Raw genomic sequence first — 19,241 nt, forward strand, 5'->3', positions numbered from 1 at the left:
TTAAGGAAATTTTTTGTGCAAAGCGTCCTATGTCAGGAGACTGTCCATGCACCAAGGTTTGTGTGAGAGATGGTGTGATGTAATCAAAAGAGCTGGCCTTGCTCCTGGCCCAAGTCTGAACCAGACTTTGCTGCTTCTTGACTGTGCACTCTTTTTTTTTTAACCACTTTATTGAGACATAATTTACATACCACAATTCACGTATTTAAAGTGTACAACCGGGGCGCCTGGGTGGCTCAGTCGTTAAGCGTCTGCCTTCAGCTCAGGTCATGATCCCAGGGTCCTGGGATCGAGCCCCACATCGGGCTCCCTGCTCAGCGGGAAGCCTGCTTCTCCCTCTCCCACTCCCCCCGCTTGTGTTTCCTCTCTCGCTGTGTCTACATCTGTCAAATAAATAAATAAAATCTTTAAAAAATAAATAAAGTGTACAACTAAATGGTTTTATTATAGTCCCAGAGTTGTGTAACCATCACCATAATTAATTTTAGAATATTTTCATCATCCTTAGAAGAAATCTCATACCTGTTAGCAGGCTCCCCCCTTTACCCAATACTCTCCCCTTACCCCCCCCCCCCCCCCCCAGGCCAAAACTCAAAAAAGTTTTGCCTATTCTGCTGGTTGTGTATTCTTTTTTTTTTTTTTAGTTATTATTTGCCAGAGAGAGAGAGAGCACAAGCAGGGGTAGCGACAGGCAGAGGGAGAAGCAGGCTCCTGCTGAGTAAGGAGCCCCATGCTGGACTTGATCTCAGGATCCGGGATCATGACCTGAGCTGAAGGCAGACGTTTAATCCGACTGAGCCACCCAGGCATCCCTGGTTGTGTATTCCTGAAAAAATATTTAACTTCTTTGAGCCTTAATTTCTTCTTATGTAAAACGGAACATAATACCCTTCATATATGCAGCACATAGGAGGCATTTTAAAAAATTCTTTCCTGGGGCGCCTGGGCGGCTCAGTTGGTTAAGCAACTGCCTTCGGCTCAGGTCATGATCCTGCAGGCCCGGAATCGAGTCCCAGGATTGAGTCCCGCATCAGGCTCCCTGCTCAGCGGGGAGTCTGCTTCTCCCTCTGACTCTCCGCCTCTCATGTGCTCTCTCTCTCTCTCTCTCTCATTCTCTCTCTCAAATAAATAAATAAAATCTTTAAAAATAAATAAAAAGTTCTTTCCTCCCCTTTCATCATGGGCCTTAAGATACTTGAGATACTCATCGTGGGTCTTGAGGAATTTGAAGCACAGAGGGGTTAAGTGACTTGCTCCAATTACAGAGCAGGTAGGTAAGTGGTGAAGCCAAGTTTCAACCCGGGCAAGCTGCTCCAGAGCCTGCATGCTGGATGGGACCCCACCGTACCCCTCCAGTATGAACCATCCGTGCCTACCACTTGTCACCAACCACAACCCCTGGCAGAAGGCCTGCTGCAGCTCCAAGAGTTTGTCCAGTTCAGAGCTTTTCTTTTCTTTTCTTTTTAAGATTTTTATTTATTTATTTATTTATTTATTTTTTAAAAGATTTTATTTATTTATTTGACAGAGAGAGACACAGCGAGAGAGGGAACACAAGCAGGGGGAGTGGGAGAGGGAGAAGCAGGCTTCCCGCCGAGCAGGGAGCCCGATGTGGGGCTCGACCCCAGAACCTTGGGATCATGACCCGAGCCGAAGGCAGACGCTTAACGACTGAGCCACCCAGGCGCCCCAAGATTTTATTTATTTAATTGACAGAGAGAGAGAGAGGTAACACAAGCAGGGGGAGCGGGAGAGGGAGAAGCAGGCTTCCCACAGAGCAGGGAGCCCAATGCAGGGCTCGATTCCAGGACTCTGGGATCATGACCCGAGCCGAAGGCAGACACTTAACGACTGAGCCACTCAGGCACCCCAGAGCTTTTCTTTAATAAAGCATTTCTATTCCACAGCAACGGTCTAGATCACCTGGAAAACATTTGTTTCTAGACTATACAGTGTAGGAGTCTGAGTGACTTTGGGGAATGCCGATGGTGGTTTGTGAATTCAAATCACAGGTATGTGTTTCTATATCATATCACTGGCCACACAACCACTCTGGGATGGGAAGATCCTATTATTTCCAAATAGCATGCAACCGTACTGACTGGCAGTAAACTCTGACCCTTCGCAGAATGCCTTTCTTATTGCTTACTAGATTCATTTCTTGGTACAGTATCATACCCTCTACTTGCCTTAGTACTGAGAACCCTTTGTAGTTCATGTGAATTATGTATCTGTCTTCTACTGATTTTCCAAGTTGTTTGAGGACAATATCCATACACCTCTGTGTTCCTTAAAATTAATACAGCTCCTCACATATAGTAGGTGTTTATATGCTTTTTTTTTTTTTTTTAAAGATTTTATTTATTTATTCATGAGAGACAGAGAGAGAGGCAGAGGGAGAAGCAGGCTCCCAAGGAGCAGGGAGCCCGATGCGGGACTCGATCCCAGGACCCTGGAATCATGACCTGAGCCGAAGGCAGACGCTCAACCATCTGAGCCACCCAGGCGCCCTATATACTTTTTGAGGAGAATTAATTGAATTAAACTGAACTGAATCAAATTGCTTTAGGTCTGATGGACCTAAACCTTTATTCACTGGAGGATATCCCCAAATCCTTTTTTTTTTTAAAGATTTTACTTATTTGTTTGACACAGAGAGACACAGCGAGAGAGGGAACACAAGCAGCGAGAGTGGGAAAGGGAGAAACAGGCTCCCCGCAGAGCAGGGAGCCTGATGCGGGGCTCGATCCCAGGACCCTGGGACCATGACCTGAGCTGAAGGCAAATGCTTAACGACTGAGCCACCCAGGCGTCCCCCCCAAATTCTTGACATAAATTCAGTTCTATTCTAATTTTGGCAGAGACAAATTCCTAAAGTTTACTATCATACCTTCTCTGCTGCTTGATGGTTGTTCTCCAGGGGCCAGAAAGTCAGGTTTCAGCCTGTGGTCTCGAGTCCCCTGGGAATAGAAAATCAGTTGAAATGAACATTTAGGCTTCCCTTTTGGATCTGGCTTTAGTAAGAAATATTAGACTAGAGTGGGAAGAGAAAGGGAGTCTCCTGCAGATTGTGAGGGAAGAGAGGGAGCACCTTTTTCTTCCCTGTGCCCAGTTCCTAAGTTTATTGACCACAAAGACTTATGCATGAGCTCTGGTTGGTTGCCTGGGCAGCTGGTCCCCCAGCCATGCTTCTCCACCATCCATAACAGGCCTGCTCAGAGCTGGTCCAGGAAAGCCACAGATTCGTGACCATTTCCTACTTCCTTTTCCTCACCAATGATGTGTGTCCTCCTTTTAAGTAGACTTTCCTTCAGTTTTAGCATTTTCCTGCCTTGGTTTTAGGCAATAGGCCAGGGAAGCTCTATTTCAATTGCTTTCCATTAGATAGAACATGAAGCCTAATTTCCTTTGACATGATTCTCTTTTTTTTTAAAGATTTTATTTATTTATATGACAGAGAGAGACAGCGAGAACAGGAACACAAGCAGGGGGAGTGGGAGAGGGAGAAGCAGGCTTCCCGCTGAGCAGGGAGCCCAATGTGGGACTCGATCCCAGGACCCTGGGATCATGACCTGAGCTGAAGGCAGACGCTTAACGACTGAGCCACCCAGGCGCCCAACATGATTCTCTTTTAAAAATATTTATTTAGGGGCGCCTGGGTGGCTCAGTCGTTAAGCGTCTGCCTTCGGCTCAGGTCATGATCCCGGGGTCCTGGGATTGAGCCCCGTGTTGAGCTCCCTGCTTGGCAGGGAGCCTGCTTCTCCCTCTCCCTTTGCTGTTCCCCCTGCTTTTGCTCTCTCTGTCAAATAAATAAATAAAATCTTTTAAAAAAAGAAAAAAGAAAAGAGGATTGATCCCTTATGGCCCATTGTTTCATTTTGATTACCTATTTCACTCTTTCAGATATAATTGAGATACAAAAATAGTAATATGCAAAGTATATGTACAAAAAGCTTGCTATATTCTAATAAATACCATTCAGTCTAAAATAGGAAAACTATTCCTAGATCTAGGCCCAAAGTCTCTAAAATGCTGGGTTTCTGATGGACAACGGGGGATGACCAGAATAGTGGGATTTGAGGGACACCAGCACCACCCTTCCCTCTACAAACAGACAGACAGACAGACAGACAAACAATTCTCAGATACCTCTGGGTGTCAAGAAGCCTGCAATTCTATTCACTGTAGAATAGAAATTCATTCTGAGGGTTAAGCATTGTCCTTTCAAGGAGCTACCCTTTTAAAATGGAAATGAAGGGATAATACAAGAAGTTGCTACTATCATAGTATGAATTGCCTCATAATATAGTGTCTCTCTCACCCAGGGTGGAAATAGAACAATTTGAGGATATTGAGGGCTTAGAGAATGGAGAAGAGTGTTTAAAAGAATGTAGAAGAGTGAGATATGTCAGAAATATACTTACCTACTTTGAAAGTTTGCCTCAGATCTGCTCTGGATGTATAGAAGGAATCCAGTTTGAAAAGAAAATAATATCCAACAGATGCTCTTACAAATCTCTATTCTTTCATTTTCATTAATTCATTTTATTTTATTTTTATTTATTTATTTTTTATTTTTATTTTTTAAAAGATTTTATTTATTTGACAGAGAGAGACACAGCGAGAGAGGAAACACAAGCAGGGGGAGTGGGAGAGGGAGAAGCAGGCTTCCCGCGGAGCAGGGAGCCCGATGCGGGGCTCTATACCAGGACCCCGGAATCATGACCCAAGCTGAAGGCAGACGCTTAACGACTGAGCCACCCAGGCGTCCCCATTCCCAAAATATTTTGAATGGAATGTTTATAGAATATTTGAAGAGCAAATAACCAAGAAAAAAATCTGAACATGTATCACCTAAATTGACTAAAATTAAGAGAGCAACCATTAAGATCCTTCACCCTAACCTAACTACACTTTTATTTTTCAGCCTCTGCTAATCTTAGGACCAACATATAGAAAACAACTTTCTAACATCTATAGAAAGGGAAACCTTTAAAAGGAATAGAGTCCAACCCTCTCATTTTGCATGGGGAAACCAAGATTCAGAAAGTGAGCTCATTTGCTTAAGGTCCCTTGCTTAGTGAATAACGAATGGGGAAGTAGAACTCAGCATTTCTAATTCCCAATTCTAAGACTTTCCTACAATACCTCGCTGCCTTGTGAACAGAAAACTAATTTTCTGTTTTTATTAAATGCATATTCCAGGGGGCGCCTGGGTGACTCAGTCGGTGTTAAGCTTCTGCCTTTGGCTCAGGTTATGATCCCAGGGCCCTGCTCAGTGGGGAGTCTGCCTGTCCCTCTTCCCCTCCCCCCTTGTTCTCTCTCTCTCAAATAAATAGATAAAATCTTGGAAAAAAGTACATCTTCCAGTTTATTTATTTATTTATTTATTTTAAATATTTTATTTATTTGACAGAGAGAGACACACAGAGAGTGAACACAAGCAGGGGGAGTGGGAGAGGGAGAAGCAGGCTTCCCGCCGAGCAGAGAGCCCGATGTGGGGCTCGATCCCAGAACCCTGGGACCATGACCCCAGCCGAAGGCAGACGCCCAACGACTGAGCCACCCAGGTGCCCCATCTTCCAGTTTATTTAAAACCATTTACCATTCAGGCAAGGCATTTGTTTGGAATCACTATGCTTCTATCCCTTCCTTTGGCAGAGATTGCAAATTGTCTTCTAACATTCATTCTCGCCTTCTTCCCTTAAACGAAACCCCTGATTTTTAGCTGGACACAGGAATACTCAGAATAAAGAGGTCATCTCTAGCCTTCCTTGCAGCTAGGTGTGGTCACATGATTAGTTTCTGGCCAATAAGATGTAAGCCAATGTGGTGTGTGCAACTTCCCGACAGTGTACTTAAAAGAAAGGAGCATAAGCATTTTCACCCCTTCTTCCTGCTGATTGGAATCAGAGGTGATGGCTGTGGGAATCATGAGAGAGAAACTGTGTGTTGAGGATGGTAGAGTCCATAGAAAGAACTTGAGTCCCTGATGATTGTAAAGCCTCTGTACCTATCTTCCTTTGGACTAGCTTCCTTTTTTTTTTTTTTTAAGATTTTATTTATTTATTTGAGCGAGCTAAAGAGAACATAAGCAGGGAGGAGGGGCAGAGGGAAGAGTAGACCCCCCACTGAACAGGGAGCCCATGTGGGGCTCAATCCCTGGACCCTGGGATCATGACCTGAGCCGAAGGCAGACGCTTCACTGACTGAGCCACCCAGGCGCCCCTCTTTTTCTTTCTTTCTTTTTTTTTTAAGATTTCATTTATTTATTTGACAGAGAGAGACACAGTGAGAGAGGGAATACAAACAGGGGGAGTGGGAGAGGGAGAAGCAGGCTTCCCGCCGAGCAGGGAGCCCGATGCGGGGCTCGATTCCAGGACCTGGAATCATGACCTGAGCCGAAGGCAGACGCTTAACGACTGAGCCACCCAGGCGCCCCGCCTCTCTTTTTCTAAGTAGACTCTATGCCCAATGTGGAGCTTGCATTCATGACCCCGAGATCAAGAGTTGCATGCTCTACAGGCTAAGCCAGCCAGATGCTCCTGTAGTTTCTTGATTAAGATAAAATTTGGAAGTTTCAAACATATTATAGGCTCAAAGGACTTCCAAGCACACTAAAAATTTTTATTAAAAAAGAAAAACTGCATCTGAATTGTTCTTAGCAAAATTTGGTGTGTAGAAGAGCTAGAACAACCCTCAACCCTAAATCACCAGAGGAGGCAGACAGCATAGGCTGCTGGGGCATGCTATCCTCTCTCCTAGAGGTGTTGGAACCTGGGTCAGAATCTGGTTTATTCACTTTCTCTGATTTAAAATGTAAGAGGTGTTGGGGTGCCTGGGTGGCTCAGTCGGTTGGGCGTCTGCCTTCAGCTCAGGTCATGATCCCAGGGTCCTGGGATAGGGTCCTGGGATCGAGCCCTGCATCGGGCCCTTTGCTCAGCGGGGTGTCTGCTTCTCCTTCTCCCTCTGCCTACTGCTCTGCCTACTTGTGCTCTGTCAAATAAATAAATAAAATCTTAAACAAATAAAATAAAATATAAGAGGTGTCTTTGATTCATCCCTTTCCTTCAGACTGGATAGCCAAGCCAGCTTTCTGATTTTATCTGTGAAATTTCTCTTCAACCATTGCTCTGCCTTCTCACTGCTGCAAAGCTAATCTTGGTCCCTACTACCTCTGTCCTGCGTTTTCCAAGTATCCCAAAATAGCTTCACTGATTCCAGTGCTCTCTCTTAAGTCCTTACTGGCCCTAGGCAACCTACCCAAGCTGTTTCTCAATCTTCTCTAACAAACAATCTCTATTAAAATAGAGAGCCTGGTCTAGTCCACCTCACAAGCATGCTTGCTCAATCCTGTCTCTGCCTGTTTCTTTGTTTATGTTGTACCCCATATCTTAAGCCTTTCTGCCTCTTCTCTGGCTACCCAAAATCTCACCCATAGCTCAAGTTCAGCTTCAATTTCACCTTCACCATGAGTTTCCTTCCAAAAACTCTAAACCACAATAAATGCTCCCTTTCCAGTCATCCCATACCATTTAATTAGAGAATCAGAGTTGGAAGGAACCTTAGTAATAAAAAAAATAAAAGTATATCTTTTAGCAAATGAGAAAACAGATTCAAGGAGATAATGAAGTGACCTACCCAGGGTTATACAGCTGGTAAATGATAGATGGGGGAGACAACCAAGACTCCCAATCTTAGCTTAGTGCTATTTCCATTACACTATGCCATTTCTCTTCCACTTGTCTTTACAACTAATAGGAATTTGCTTGTATTATTGCTTGTGTTTCATGGAACAAAGTTGTATTTCCCTATAAAGATTGGAAGTCTCTCTTGAGATTGGAAACCATGTCTTTTACTTCTTTGATATTCTCACAGCAAATAAGAAGCACTCAAAAAAAAAATCTTTGTGGTATTAAAATTCAAAATTTTAAAGTCTTTTGACAGCTCCACAGTGCCTTGCACATGATGAGTACATAGTAGATACTTCGAAAATACTAGTTGGTTGATTAGCTGAGTGAAAGACAAACACACACTCAGGCATTCCTTCATTCCTTCAGCAAAGATACTATTCATTAGCCACCATCTCGGTGCTGGAGGTACACAGATTATGACATGCACTTGGGGTATACGAGGTTTCAGTGAGGATGAATATGCACACTTTACAACCATACAATAAAATGAGAACCTACTAGAGGTGTGCACAGGGGATAAGTATTGCACAACCCTGAGATCAAGTGCTGGTGTATGCTCTTCTGACTGAGCCAGCCAGGGACCCCAGGAAACCAGTTGAGAAACAATTGCAGGTATTCATGGAGGAGAGGTGAGCAGCAGGTAGGAGGGTGAGAGTGGAACAGGGAAGGGGCAGTTGGAGTGGAGAGAGATGTTTTTCTCCCAGTTATAAAAGTTACACATGAGAAACTAGCCTAGAAGGATGAGCACAGAAATGTGAACAGCAGTCTGTGGGTAATGGTTTCACAGGCAGTTTTTCTTTTCTGCATGGTGCTTTTTTTTTTCCTTTCGCATTTCTTTCTTCTTTTTTTTTTTTAAGATTTTATTTATTTATTTATTTGTCAGAGAGAGAGAAACAGAGAGAGAGCACAAGCAGGGGAGCAGTAGAGGGAGAAGCAGACCCCCCACTGAGCAGAGAGCCTGATTCAGGACTTAATCCCAGGACCCTGGGATCATGACCTGAGCTGAAGGCAGACGCTTAACCGACTGAGCTACCCAGGTGCCACATCCTTTCGTATTTCTTAAGTTTTGCACATTTAGCATATAATAATACCTAATATATTTAATTGTATATACTACTTTAAAAATAATACATGCTCAGTATAGAAGACTTTAGGAATACAAAAATGTATACATGGGAAAAAAATTTTAAATCATCCATAAAAACACTCATGTTTTGTTTTTTTTTAAATATTTTATTTATTGGGGCGCCTGGGTGGCTCAGTCGTTAAGCGTCTGCCTTTGGCTCAGGTCATGATCCCAGGGTCCTGTGATTGAGCCCCACATCGGGCTCTCTGCTCCGCGGGAAGCCTGCTTCTCCCTCTCCCACTCCCCCGGCTTGTGGTCCCTCTCTCTCTGTGTCTCTCTCTGTCAAATAAATAAATAAAATCTTAAAAAAATAAATTTCTGAAACTTCTTTACATTCTCTAAATGATACTAACATGAGGTACCTTCATTTTGACCGCAGAAAGAGGCCTGTTTAATGCAGGTTGAGGGGCTCATCTTCCAGTAGGTCAATGTAAAATTGTGTAATCAGGTTCCAAAAACCAATTACAGAAAAATAGTTGGAGGAGCCCTTGGCCTGAGAATGTATTTAAAAATTGGAGGTTTCAGGGCGCCTGGGTGGCTCAGTTGGTTAAGCAACTGCCTTCGGCTCAGGTCATGATCCTGGAGTCCCTGGATCGAGTCCCGCATCGGGCTCCCTGCTCAGCGGGGAGTCTGCTTCTCCCTCTGACCCTCCCCACTCTCATGTGCTCTCTCTCATTCTCTCTCTCTCAAATAAATAAATAAATAAATAAAATTGGAGGTTTCAGTTATCCATTAGCTCAATATGAACCGATGATGCGATGAGCTGCCAAAAAGCTAATGACAACTTGGTTGTCATCATATAAACATGCTTATCAGGTCAGGGAGAGCAACACTTTATACATGCATTAGTGAATTCACTTCTGTATTTGTTTATGTACAGTTCCAGGAAGAACCTTGGTAAAGAGCTGTCACAGGACTTTAAGAAGTCTTCAGTCCACAGGAGGGCCCATTCTGCATGGAGCACTGGGTGTTATGCACAAACAATGAATCATGGAACACTTCATCTAAAACTAATGATGTAATGTATGGGGATTAACATAAGAATAAAAAAAAAAGAAGTCTTCAGTCCACATCATGTGAGCAAGCAGTAAGGAAAGCCCTCTGCCCTTTTCCCCTCGTATGCCCTTCAGGGGAGCCAACAGCAAAGTCATCCTCACACTGATGGCTCCCTCAGCTGTATCTCTACCAGGATCTCTCTGCTGCTCTCATGCACCAGGCTGCCTGCTGGATGTCCACCCGTGAATGCCCACAGCACCTCAAGGTCACTATGTGCAAACCTGCTTGTGCCGATTTCTCTCAAACAGACATACCTCATTTCAGGCAGTGATGTCATCATCCCTTGCTCAGTTATTGAAGTCATCTAGGACTCCTGTTTCTTAAGCACCATGCACATCAGTCACTAAAGCCTACAGATTCTAACTCTGCAGTATTAGCCCTGCTGTGCCTGTTCTCCATTTCTTCTGCCACTGCGTTAGTTAGGATCTCATTGCTCTTGGCCTGAATTACTGAATTCAGCATTTGTGACTTCAGTCTGTTTTCTAGCTAGTCTTCCTGACTTCAGTCTCCCTCTGCTCTCTTTGCTTCTGCAATCCATAATTTGCCAATGGTCTAAATATAAAAATCAATTTATGTCAATCTCTTACTTAAGATCTTTCGATAGCTTCTCCAAATGTTTTAGCATAAGCCTTCAACTCTGAACTTAGCAGCAAAGGCCCAGGTTACGTCTCTATCCTCCTCCCACAGCAAACCAAATGCTTCACTTCACTCCAGCTGAGCCACTTGGCTATCTCACGCCACTGCACCTCTCGGCTTGCCCCCTCTCCCCAGGTGGCACCACATCCTTCAAGCTTCACCGAAGGATCTCCTTGTCCAGGAAGAATTCTCTGGTGTTCCACTTTAGTTTGGATATCCTTTGTGTGTGCTCCATACCATATTGGGCCTACACTTAAAACCGTAATACTTGATTTATTTGTTTGCCTTCCTCTCTAGACTTTAACTGCCAAAGTGCACAGACCCTGGTTTATTGAACTTCATAAATCTAAATCCAGAGCCAAACACCACCCATGGCAAGGAAAAGGCCCTCAGTAAATGATTTTTGTTTTGGTTTTGGTTTGGTCTTACTTTACTACACTAGGGCACTGCTCTAGGTGCTAGGAATGTAATAATGAACAAGCCAGATCTGAGTCCCGCTCTAAATAAATGAACAAATAAATACTGACTACATAAAAACTGGGAGTATTTACTTGGAGAAAAGAGACGTCTTAGAGCAGCAATGACTAGAGCCTTCTCTTAAGTAGAAGAGAGAGTAATGTATCTTTATCTTTCTCCTGAATTAAGAATCATTGAGTAAAATCTACAGAGAGGTAGATTTCACTTTTTTGAGTAATTAGAATTGATAAAAACTGGAACCGTCTGGCTGATGATGTAGTGATCCCCCATCTCTGTAAGTGAGAAGTGATTAGGCTGACAGCACTCCTGGGTGGGTAGTGGGCTAACCCAGAGGGCCGATAGGGCACGTCTGGACCATGAAACCACTATGCACTTCTAACCTGCGTTCCCTCTAGGGCTCCATCTTGCCATAATCTCACCAACATCTTAAGTTCAATGATTAAATGTATACCATTTTTTCTTTCCGCTTTATTCTTTTCATAGCCTGTCCTTATTATGCATAAGCATATCTAGAAGCTCATTTGTAGGAGTGCCTGGGTGGCTCAGTCGGTTGAGCGTCTGCCTTTGGCTCAGGTCATGATTCCCGGGTCCTAGGATCGAGCCCTGCATCAGGCTCCCTGCTCAGTGGGGAGCCTATTTCTCCCTCTGCCTGCAGCTCCCCCTGCTTGTGCTCTCTCTCTCAATCTTTGTCAAATAACTAAAATCTTTAAAAAAAAAAAAAAGAAGTTCATTTGTTTTTGTTTTTTAAAGATTTTATTTATTTATTTGACAGAGAGACACAGCGAGAGAGGGAACACAAGCAGGGGGAGTGGGAGAGGGAGAAGCAGGCTTCCAGCGGAGCAGGGAGCCCGATGCAGGGCTCGATCCCAGGACCCTGGGATCACGACCTGAGCCGAAGGCAGATGCTTAACAACTGAGCCACCCAGCCACCCCAAAGAAGCGCATTTGTACTCTTTACACCCATACCTGGCTGATCTGATTCTGTTCTCCTTGGCTCCTCGCTAATCCCGGCAGAGTCTTTAATTCAGATGATAGGTGGGAAGACCTGAAAGGACACAGATGGATATTTCATAAATCACTTGGGTTGACAGAGTAGCTAGCAGTTGGGAATCATCCTTTTATCTAAAATAGAGTCAACCGGATTGGAAAGCCAATGCGGGTGGGGCCTGGGTGGCTCAGTGGGTTAAGCATCTGCCTTTGGCTCGGGTCATGATCCCAGGGTCCTGGGATCGAGTCCTGCATTGGGCTCCTTGCTCAGCGAGAAGCCTGCTTCTCCCACTGCCTGCCATTCCGCCTGCTTGTGCTTGCTCGCTCTCGCTCTCTCTCTGATTAATAAATAAATAAAATCTTTAAAAAAAAGAAAAAAGAAAAAAGAAAACTTGATTGGAAGTTGGGTTTCTAATGGGCACATGGCATGTGCTCTAAAGGCCAGGAGACTAATTTGGGAGCTAGAACTGTTAGAGACCTTTTTCAGAGTTCCTAGGCTTAGCATTAAGTATTGTATCTAGAGATTTGTCTTTTCTATGTTAATTAAGCAGCTTGCTAACTCCTGTGGTTTAGTCTGGCAGGGACATACCATTAGATCAGAATGTTTTCTGAGGCCATCATAGTAGCTAATATTCAGGTGGTATTAAAATTAAAAAGAATTAAAGCCAACCTCTGCACTGTCTAACTATGTATTACCAGAAATGTCTTGTTCTTTGTATGGTTAAATCTAGCAGCTTAATCATAACCAAATCATACAATAACACCTGCAGTTACCACAAGGTGCTCCCGTAGTTTTCCTTGTTCACCAACAGGTCTCCCCGCCTCTCACCTTCCCACCCCTTTCACATTTTCAGCTATACAAGGGCAACAACCTTACAGGCTCTGTTTCAGTTGTTGTTGAGTGAGGTAGGAGGTGATGAAGGAGGCTTGATTAACTTTAAAAATGATTCCATAAACATAATAGATTTGAAGGTCACAGGAATTTCTAGGTCCTCAACTCTTATAACAATGCTTAGAGCATAGCAGCTGCTCAATAAATATTTATTGAATGAGTACCTGGAGCAATTAGAAACCAATGTTAATCTCACAGTTTTATTCATGAAAAGTAGAAACTTTGGGGTTTTTTTTTGATAAAAGAATGAGGTTAGCTTAAACAAGGTAATAGTCTGATCTTATATTGTAATAAAATGAATAGTGTTTACTATAGTTATTGAAAGTTACTCTAGACTATTAAAAAATGTTTGCTCTTTGTTCTAAGTTCAAAAATAAAGATAATAAGCAAGGAAAGTTAATTTCCAAGTTCTGCTTTTATTATTTATTTTTTAAAGGTTTTTTTTTTTTTTAATTTAAGTAATCTCTATACCCAACATGGGACTTGAACACACAACCCCAAGATCAAAAGTTACAGGCTCTTCTTTTTTTTTTTTAAAGATTTATTTATTTATTTTTAAGATTTATTTATTTATTTGACAGAGAGAGAGCAAGAGTGACCACATGTGAGCACAAGCCGGGTGGGGGGGCAGAGGGAGAGGGAGAAGCAGACTCCCCTCTGTAGGGATCCCAGGAACCCCAGATCATGACCTGAGCCAAAGGCAGATGCTTAACCAACTGAGCTTCCCCAATGCCCCAAGAATTACATGCTCTTCTGACTGAGCCAGCCAGGTGCCCCTTCATTTTCTGCTTTTAAAAAATATACTCAGGGCACCTGGGTGGCTCAGATGGTTAAATGTCTGCCTTCAGCTCAGGTCACGATCTCAGGGTCCTGGGATCGAGTCCCACATCGGGCTCCTTGCTTAGCAGGGAGCCTGCTTCTCCCTCTGCCTGCCACTCCCCCTGCTTGTACTCTCCCTCTCTCTCTCTGGCAAATAAATAAATAAAATCTTTTTAAAAAATACATATATATGTATATACTCATATTGGGGCACAGGGCCGGGTCAGTCGGTAGAGCATACAACTTGATCTCGGGGTTGCAAGCTCAAGCCCTATGTTGGGTGTAGAGTTTAGTTAAAAATAAAATAAAATAACCATATATACTGATATCAAGAAATCAAGAGCATATATGGCTTCTACAGTGATGGCACCTGAAGCACATCTACACTTCTACTTTCCATTTTCTTTTTTTTTTTTAAGATTTTATTTATTTATTTGACAGAGAGAGACACGACGAGAGAGGGAACACAAGCAGTGGGAGTGGGAGAGGGAGAAGCAGGCTTCCCTCAGAGCAGGGAGCCCAATGCAGGGCTCGATCCCAGGACCCTGGGATCATGACCTGAGCCAAAGGCAGACGCTTAACCACTGAGCCACCCAGGTGCCCCTACTTTCCATTTTCTTTATTAAAGTTGGTAGGTACTCAAAAAATTCTGTATGAATTAAGCTAATAGGTTAAGGCATACTCTACCAGAGGGAGCTTTCACTGCTATTATGGAAGACCTCTCAGCTTATTTTATTTTCTAAGCCCAACTTTACAGCCTTAATTGATATTTAACAATCAAATCAATGAAACCAATGAAACAATAAAATAGATACTTGGTGCCTAATGAGAGATCCCAGAGATGACATAGCTCCCATTTTCAAAAAGATTGTTTGTTCAAATGTAAAATATATATATTTTTAGTCCTTCCCTCCTCCATCTTAAATATATGGGAATGGAATATAAATCAACAGAGAAAATAACTCACTTGGGACCTGTCCAGATAAAGCAAAAAAGTTCACTTTTGAACTGAGTAGGTTTAAAAATAATGAAATCAGTAATTCTTCATATGTATATGGTCGTTTATAATTTAAGTAATTATCTCCTTTGCTCCACATATCAATCATGGAAGTAAATGGAGTGGGGCTGTGTACTATTATTATTTATTATTTGAGAAAATGCAGTGTGATACCCAGGCTCACATAGATGTCAGGTACTAAAGTTATAACCAGAATCCCAGGTCTTTTGAATCCTAAAACACTGCTCTTACCTTTATACTATACTACTTTCTCTACTAAATATCTCATTAAGTTAAAAAATTATTCTAACTTAATTGTTTTCTTTAATTGGTTTTGAATTCAATAGAATTTCACTCAAGATTTTAAGCTCTGAATGAAGATAGCCAACCGTGTTTCAGTTCAAGATCCATCTTCCTCCTGAAGCCTCCCCCAAAACACTCCATCTCACACTAAATATTTTCTTTTCTGAACTCCTCTCTGAAAGGAGCCAAATTTATTATATTTTTTCTTACACCCCTTTATGACTTTAACATTATATAGTATACTTATAGTCTATACAGCATGGATAATCCTATCAATTGCATCAGAAATTTCTTTAAGGCCAGAGACTGAATTTTCTACCTAAATGGATATTTCTATATTGAATGAATCAAATTGGAGAGACAACTCTGGCCCAGCTAAGGAGTTTGAGGCCTGCTTGTACACAACCCTGGGCACTTTGTCAACCAAAATAATGTGACCTTTAAACTGAGTAGGGACGGTTTGAGGCCAAAGGAATGACACAAGGAGCTAAAATAATTTAAAAGAAAGTTAAAGAAATTAAGGATTGTAGTCCTTTTGAAAAGAGATTAAGAGAAGAACTCATTAAGATTCACCAGCTTCTGAATGGCACTGAGAATTGAGATGCTACAAAGCTATTTGACCTGGTGTCAAGAACAAGGGGAGAGACCACAATAAGATAGGCCCGGGATGGACACTCCAGGAATTCAGAGAGGAATTTTGGAATGGAACAGCGTAAACATGGACTAAGCAACCAGACGCAGCAAGAGAGCTGGTTCTTAGATACAGTTTCTAAAATCAAATTGAAGGGTTCTTCAGTAGGCAATAAAATCTGATGATGTTCTGAGTCCTGAATCAAAGAGGGGGTCCATGGTAGAAAGGAGTCACATTTGTAGTCATCTCCTCTATGGCTGCATGTGGCATTACAACAGGATTTGCTAGCCCCCAGCTCTGGTTCAAGCTGTCTTCAGCCACTCCAGAGAGCCGCAGCCTCTGAGCTCAGCGCTGCACCTCTGAGTGCCAGCAGCCTTTCTTAACCAGGGTCAAGGGGGTTTCAAGCCTGACACCTCAGTTTCATGGCAATAACAAATTACCAGTCTTACGGTCAAATGAAGAGAGCTGCTCACGTAGCCCTGGTCCAGGCAGTCTCGCAGCTGTTATTACAGTGCTGTGGAAGGACACGGAGGCTGTGAGCCTCACAGGTCACAGTAATGAGAGTCCCCATCCTAAGCAGGTCTGAGGAAAGGTGTGGAAAACCAGGTTACTCTGAGTGTGTTTCCACTTGAGTCTGGGCTTTAGGGAGGGTAATTAACTAGAGAAATGCTGAGAGAAATTGCTGGAAATGTGGGTGGCGGGGGTGGGGGCATTTACACAGAGCAGCACACTACGGTTAGCCAAAGAATTTCTTTTTCTTTTTTCAGTTTTTATTTAAATTCCAGTTAGTTAACATACAGTGTAATACTAGTTTCAGGTGTACAATACAGTGTTTCAACACTTCCACACATCCCCTGGTACTTATCATGACAAGCACTGGTTCGCTCAAGAATTTCTGACCCTGATTTTCCATCCACAGTGAATCCTTATAGTGACTTTGCCTCCTATCTCAACACATTTTTTTTTAATGTGGATTTTCTCTCTCAATAAATTATCTCTTGTTGTCTCTGTCATCTTCTTCCCCAACCAGCTGCCTAGCCTTTTGCCCTCCCTCCCCCCATGCCTCACCTCTGAAACCTGCTTTACAGGATATCCAACACTGACAAGCTTCCCAAGGTGGATAAAGGTAATGGAGTGCTGGAACCATAGGTTCCGTGGCAGCTAGGAAGGAGAGTTGGGACAGAGCTGGAAGGCTGTCAAGAGAGGAAGGAAACATGAAGATAAGCAATGGTAGCATCGCTGACATGATCAAGGGCAATGTTATTTAATCCCTTTATAACCTGCCTTTTGTTCATTTACTGCCCATACGTGCCCTATATCCCAGGGCAATGTTCCTAGCCTTGAGAGGAAAATGTGAACATGTACCTGTGCGGTTTCATTTGTAGAGTACTTAGCTTGGTGCCACATAAAATGAACTTGATAATATTAGGAAAATAGAAACCATAAGCCTGATATGGTGAAAGGGAAAAATTAGGGCTGGGAAAAACAATCTCAAATATTAAAGAAATCACTAGAAGGTGGAGAAATGAAGTAGAAATAGAAAATTAAGTTTATGTGAAAGGCTTGAAAGTAACCTTAAAACTAGGTGGTTAACTAGATTACATAGTAATAGCAAGCATGTTGACACTTTAAAAATTATTCTGTCAGACTTTTATGATAAAAAATACATATAGAGAAAGTAGTGTTTTCTATGAACTTCTTAGCAATACACAATACATTTATTTCACAAACATTCATTTATGATCAAGTATCTGTAGATTGCTCTAAGGGAGCAGGTGGAGGACAGAAATAAAGGCGCCCTATGGGCTATTCCCTGTGGAAGAGCTAGATTTACTCAGTGAAATGAAGCATCCATGAAAGAGGTCAGTTGGAAGAGGCTGCAGTAGGCCAAGATGGTTAGGGATGCCTCCCTGAGGTCTACACAGAGAGGCAGAGTTTAGATAGGCCAAGAACCAATGATTTAAAGGGGGCGGAGTGAGTACTGATCATTTAGGTTACTGTAGATCCATAAGGCCTAATACAACAGCCACTAGCCACATGTGGCAGATTGAGCACTGAAATGTGGCTAGTCCTAACTGAGATGTACATTTAAGTGTAAAATACACACCAGATTTCAAAGACTTGGTATGAAAAAAATGAATGTGAAATATTTCATTGATATTTTTTGCATCGATTATATGTTGAAATTACAATATTTTGGGTATACTGGGTTTAAGAAAATATATTACTAAAATTAAATTCACCTTCTTCAAACTGTTGCTGGTTTAAGGACTGTTTTAAGAAGATAAATCTGACTATACTGGGCAAGATAGAGCAAGTCGGGGGGAACTAGACGAAAGAAAACCAGAAAGTTTCTAAAATAGTGAGATGAACAGGACCTGGCTTAGGATGGAAACTGACGTTATCAAAAGGAAAAGGGATGCAAGAGACATCATGAAGGAAGAACCAATAAGACAGTGATTATTAAGAGAAAAGGGAGAAGAAAAGTGTTACGGAAAAAAAAGTGAACCCAGGAGTCTGGGAATACAGTTGTTCCATTAAAAGAATTAGGAAGCCAGTAAGGGTGTATGAGGTGGATAGAAAAATGCTGAGCTAGCTGTTGTTCTTATTTTCCTTTCTTTCAACACACTGAGTTTAAGGTAATGGGAAGCATGAAATTGGCATTTGGGGAAATGATACTGGAACTCAGGAGAGAAGCTAGACTGAAGATGTGCATTGAGAAAAACATGATCTTTAATGCTGAGTGAATGAGTTCCAGGAGGAGAAAGCAGAAAGGCAGAGGAAGAAATGAAGGGGAAAAAATGAATCCACAACAGGCATTTATTTCATTTTATTTTATTTTATTAAAGATTTTATTTATTTGAGAGAGAGCGAGCACGTACATGAGCAGGGGGGAGGAGAGGAAGGAAAGGGAGAAGCAGGCGCCCAGCTGGGATCCCAATGCAGGACTCCTTCCAGGATCCATCCCAGGGTCATGGGATCATGAACTGAGCCGAAGGCACTCAACCAACTGAGCTACCCAGGTGCCCTCACGATAGGCATGTAAAGAGGTTCTGAATTTCCTATGGTTTTATGCCATCACTTGCATCATCATTATGTAATCAAATTAATCATTGAATTGCTGAGATATTAGGGAGAGTCCCCCCCACAAAAGTCTAACCTGGTTGGGAAGAAGACAACCCCAGTTATAATAAACGATTTAAGTAGCACTTTAAAATAAATAGTAGAAGATGACCTAAAGGAGTGCTTGATAAGTGAATCATACAAACTGTAATTTCTTGTGTAAGGGTATATGGAGAAATACCCAAGCTAGGGTGTTTCAGGAAGGCTTTAGGAAGGAAGTGAGTTTTGAGTGGGTCATGATCTCAGAGGTTGAGTTTTAAGTCTTTCCAGGCAATAGAAAAGGCATGATCAAAAAGGAGGAGGCAGCAAGTCCAGGTGGGTGAGTGAACTAGTTTGGCAGGAGAAGTCATTGGTTGATGGGGTGAGGGTGGGGATAGCAGATAAGTCTGGGAAGGCAGGTTGAAGCCAAATTGTGGCAGGTCTTGAATAAGAATCTATCAGAATTGGGACTCTCTCTCATGCTGAAGGGACACTCACTGAATTTTGAGCAAATAAGTGTT

The sequence above is a fragment of the Neomonachus schauinslandi genome, chromosome 5, assembly GCF_002201575.2.
Source record: "Neomonachus schauinslandi chromosome 5, ASM220157v2, whole genome shotgun sequence".
Taxonomy (NCBI): Eukaryota; Metazoa; Chordata; class Mammalia; order Carnivora; family Phocidae; genus Neomonachus; species Neomonachus schauinslandi.